The sequence below is a fragment of the Apium graveolens genome, chromosome 4 (assembly GCF_009905375.1).
Source record: "Apium graveolens cultivar Ventura chromosome 4, ASM990537v1, whole genome shotgun sequence".
Lineage (NCBI taxonomy): Eukaryota > Viridiplantae > Streptophyta > Magnoliopsida > Apiales > Apiaceae > Apium > Apium graveolens.
In genome coordinates this window covers 135,562,688-135,568,434 of record NC_133650.1, presented here as the reverse complement: position 1 = coordinate 135,568,434, position 5,747 = coordinate 135,562,688, and positions in this window count along the sequence as shown.

Genomic DNA, 5,747 nt, shown 5'->3' with positions numbered 1-5,747 from the left:
CTGGTGAAGCTGCTACTAATCTAGATGCTGATGCAGTTGGTCCTTCAGGACATGCACCTCAAAAAACAGTTAATAAAGATGATTTGATCAAGAAGTTTGTTAGAGAGGATGCACCAGTACCTTGGAGTGAAACTCCTAGAGGAAAGGAGTGGACTAAGGAATGGAACACAGTTAGTTTTGTTCCTACTGAAAAAATTCTTGCTGAGCACCTGGCTAAGGCTGATGAAATGCTGATAAATGATGATTTCAAGGCACAGCTGAGAGTTACTGCAATGAGTACTAGGCACCTTCAAGGTCAACACTCAATAACTCATGACAAGGTGAACAAAATTCAAGAATCACTGATCCAGCAAGATATGAATATCAAATTGGAAAAGAACAGATTTTTTAAGCCAGCCTTTGACCGAATTGGGTATATTGAAAAGACTCGGGAGAAGCAACAAGATCAGATTTCTGAAATTCTAAAGAATCAAGCTTCTCAGCAAACTCAACTCAATGAGATCCAATCCTCAGTGGAATTGCTTGTCTCTCTTCTTCTACCTGCTGATGCCAAAAAGGGGGAGAAAGTGATTAAGTCCAAATGCAAATCTAGTCAAGTACTGAAGGGTAAGGATGATGGAAATGATGACCAGGAAAACTCTGAAACGGGTATAGGTCATGGTCAAGGCAAATGTTTTTCATCAAGCAAAGCTGGAACTAGAAGTCAAAGAACAAGTTCTGATACTGGGAGAAGAATAAATTCTGATACTGGTAAAAGGATAAGTTCTAGTGAACATCTGGAACTTAATGAAGCGATTTCCAAAAGGCTATTCCTAAAAGACAATCCAGGCATGGATATTGAAAGTCTGAAGGAAGAAGAAGCCAGACTTAAAGCAGAAAATGTCAAGTCAAAGTTTAAAGCTCAAGTCATGGAAAAGAAGCCACCTAAGCCTAAGGGCATTGTTATAAAAGAAAAGACAAATTCTGAGGCAACCAAAGCCAAATCACAAGTGGAGGTAGATCCTAAATCCAAGGGCAAAGCAAAAATTGATGAACTTGTAATGGTATATATGCCAATCATGGATCTGGAGACAAAATCTGATGGAGATGCTAGTCTGATTTTGAAGAAAAAGGATATTCAAACAACCTCTGACAGAGCTCATGTTGTTCAAGATCAGGACTTAGTAAATTATGATATTTCAGTGAAGTAAGCTACCTCTGACATAGCTCAAGTTAGCTTGATATCAGAAGATAAAGAAAAGGAAACCTCTGACATTGCTCATGTTAAACCTTCAAAGATACTACTACCAGGATTCACCAAAGCTCAACAGACTCAACCTTTGAAGACTACATCAAGTGGTTTTGAAGCAAGAGTTGTTCAAGGAAAGGAAGCAAGAGACAAATCAGGATTGGGTAGTTCTAAAGAGAAGAGAATAAATAATACTACCAATGATCCAACTTCCTTAAGTGAACCGGGAATAGGAGCAACTCCTGAGAGATTGAATCAACTTGAATCTGTACAAATGGTCTACCACTCTATTTTGAAAAAAGATATCATGTTATACTTTATGACAGATGGGAGGGTATTCCAGATCAAGGAGAATACTACTCCATTGAAGTATTTTGAAGAACTGGAACATGTTCTATTTCTACTTCAAGTGAAAAACAGATCAATAGATGGTGCTGCAGGTTATTTCAAATCAAATATTCAAAGACAGAAGAGGCTTTACTCTGTAAAGTCTAACAGTCCATACTGTCCTAAGTACAGATCTCACAGTGGAGATATTGTTGAAATGAAGCCTAATACTGCTAAAATCATCACTACATTTTTTGGTATTAAGGGACTTGAATTCAACCTAGAGTCTGATAAAGCCTATATCATCAGACTGGATCAGGATATAAGAAAAGCTAAAATAAATGATCTCAGGGCTGCTATATTTCAAACTAGTGAAGATACAGTTGAACTGAAAAATGCTAAAAGGAGGATGGTCAATGAACTTGAATATGCTGAGAGATGTCTGTTGAAGAACTATCTCAGAATAACTCCTAATATCAAAGAGATCAGAAATTGAAGTCGAGTCAAAGATCTACAACTGCTTAGATTCTGAAGGATATACAGACTGAAGCTGATATCAAACTTTAAGGATGGTAAAGCTACAAGGACTATAAGTTGTAGTTATCTAGTCAAATTCTCATGCATTTGTACTTAATGTTTTTGACATCATCAAATATTTGTTAAACTTGTATATTATGCAAATTTACAAGTTGAGGGAGATTGTTAGATATATTTGTGATGTCATGACTAATACGATTTGTGTTTAGTTTTCAGATCTTACTTAACATGACAAATCAGTATTTAACTGGAAATCAGCACTTATATTGAAGTCAGGACTTAAGATATCAGAACTTAAGTTGTCAGAACTTAAGTTATCAGGAGATATTTATCAGGAGATAATATCAGGACTTAAGGAGACGTTCGGATAAGGAAGGCTGCTGATTAAAAGGAAAGAAGATCAAAACAAACATAAGAAGAGATATGCATGGAGAAGAATTCTATGAAGAATAGAATACTTGGAAGAAAAGATAACTAGTTGATATATATTAGGAAACAGAATTATATTCGATATCAATTAGAAGATTATCTTGTAACTGTGTAGTATATAAACACAGACATAGGGTTTACACTATATGTGTTATCTTAATCGAGATTATTATTCATTGTAACCCTAGTAGCTCTCGTGATTATTTGTTCATCACTGGGAGAGAACAGTTCTTTATAACAGAGTTTATTGTGTTGAATAAAATATGTGTTCTATTACTTGAGTTCTTATATTCGATTTAATTGTAGTAAACACTGTATTCAACCCCCTTCTACAGTGTGTGTGACCTAACATAGAACTTGCCATGCTAGCATAGGTTCATGTATTGTATGCATGATTAGTAGGTAACTCTAAATGTTTTACTTGCCCTGTGTAATCATAATGAATAACTTGCACTTACATCGTTACGTTGTCAAATTCTGTAGACATATAGGGTCTCAACATAATTGATGCCTATACAACTTTTATCTTAATTATGGATGCTTGGTAGAATGGTACTTGTGCAACGAAAGTTGGCTTTTATCAGTTTCGTGTTGTTCGATTAATGTCATCACCGTTACATGCTAAGGGTAATAATAATAACTATTGAATGAAGTAGTAATGAAGTTAAGATCTCATATGTGTTTAATATTGTTAATTCAAGTGTTAATTCAAGTGTTTAATTCTCGTAGTTAATAGTAGTTAATAATTAGTTAATCAACCTTAAGTGTTATTGTCTTGACATTGAGAAGTAATCATACATTGGTGAGTAAGTGTTAATTAAATATAATTAGTCAGAGTCTCTGTGGGAACGAATTAGAAATCATTCTATATTACTTGCGAACGCGTATACTTGCGTGAATTATTAGCGCATGCTTTGTGCCTAACAAAAAGTCATGACTGCGAGATAAATCATCAGAATGTGCTGCTTTATAGGATCGTAGTTGATTTAGATATATAAAGTATTAGAGTTATATTGTAACATATCTTGTAATTGATAGAGGACTGATTTATAGCTATGTAGTATATAAACACATGATAGGTTATCACAATATAAGTGATAGAACATAACTCGTGTATCCGTGTAACCTAACAGCTTTTAAGAATATTGTTCTTATGAGAGTTTTGTAACAGTTTATCAAAGATCAATATAAACTATTATTTAATTCATCTGTTCTTACTTTACTTTCATAATATATCGATTTATTAAGTAACTGTATCCAACACCCTTAAATAATTACTTTATTGGGCAACATTCACAAACAAATAGCAGCCAAAACAGACATGACAATCAACACACTATCATATCAGTTCAGTTTAAAAAGAAAACTCAACAATTTCATTAACTCATATGGTTATCAAAAGTAAATAACTTGGCCTTAAGAGGGTAATATTAATGCATCCCACAAGTTATCAATCACCTTCTGATCCTTTGTGAACCCTAAGTAATCAAATTACAAAGATGCACTAACGAGAAAACAGAACCTATGAGTTAAGTGAAATAATAAGCCTCGCCAAGCCAAGTTTACTGGACTTTGATTCTTGAGTGCTACCACTATGTCTCTTAAAAGACACCAGTGACACAATTAAAATCTGTAATTGCCTCATGGAATCACTTCACAAACCAATGGAATTAATGGTGAAGTTCGTACATGCAAAAATGAGAGCACGTCACTTGAGACATCTTCTATTTTTTAGAAGAAGTTAGCAATACTCTGTTATGATCAATTTCTCCTCTGAATGTCTAAATTTCTTTGTAATCAAGAAGCTCAACTTGACTGAGTTGCTTGCATCAAAATTAGCAATAAATATCTTTCATTGGTAAGCCAAGCATTTATGAAACACAGTGCTTGCATTGTCCTTTCTAACTCAGAACCCACATTCAGTTTTGGTTAGAGGCTACATGCTGAGGTAGACCTTGATGATGCCAATTCAAAACCAAGAGTTTCTGTGATGGCCTCAACCCCTGGGTCAGGAGTTGACGTCACCAATATCAATAATAATAAATAGAATATAATCCCAATTACTAATTATACATAACCACGACTCCTTTTTACCAAGACCTTTTCCAGGTTTAAGTATGATTTAGATTACACATCTAACACAACCCAAATTGCCTTACACAATCCTGCCTACTAATTAAATACAGCAACTCAACAGACCTCATCTGGTCTGAACACAACTACCTCAGAGGAGCCTGACACGAACGGAACTGGAACTCTGCCCCGACTATCACGGAATAATCTCCTAGGCATCTGCAATAAATATAAAATATTTTGCAAGGGTGAGCAATCAATTGCTCAGCAGTACCACTATATGAATAACAAGTAAAAAAAATGCTTTAAAGTAAAGCAGTTATAGGAACAGAGATTATAGCTCGTTTGCAAAACATGTAAAACATTCATAAACTGGATATCAAAACTAGCATGCTTTCAACAAAATAAATCAATAGTCATGTGCTGTGTACAAATACCACAGTTTAATTCTAGCATGCCATTTTCATTTCCAAATCCACTGTATAACTCACTTGTTCCGTTATGAGAATCACAAAGTCAAATCAGATATGTACGGATATGTGAAGACAGCTGATCAGGCTATCAACACCAGACGGCTCTAACTGCCATCACATTTACCTGTTACGGAACTCAGAGACTAGCTAGGTCTCTGACCTACTGGACTAATCGGTTATATAGTGTGCGCAACCGAATTAGCCTCTTATGCCACCTCAATAGGCCTACTCTGGCCCCTATATATCCCATATCTGATCGTTTTATCCAGTTTTCAAAACACTTGTACCTATCTTGGTTTCAAAATCATTTATTTTACCAGCACTCATATAAAATCCAGTTCGCAAATCATTTCATTCGAGATAGGTACCTTTTGAAGTTACTTTTCCCCAAAACAATTTGAAAACAGTGATTTATAACTACAGGGGATACATAACTTAAAACGTTTCTGTTCCATTATGGGAATAAAACATTTAGCTATTCATACATATTGAACCATAAAAGAATGGTCAGGGGTACTTGCCTTGCAGAGCTTTACAACTATTACTGATCGACTCTGAGCCGACTTGGACACTCAGGCTTTATCGTATGACCACTAGATCACCTTGGATTTGACTTCAACATCCAGGTTCTTCGGTTAAAACCCCACTGAGCTCGTCGACTGTCCACTAGGTTATCTCTA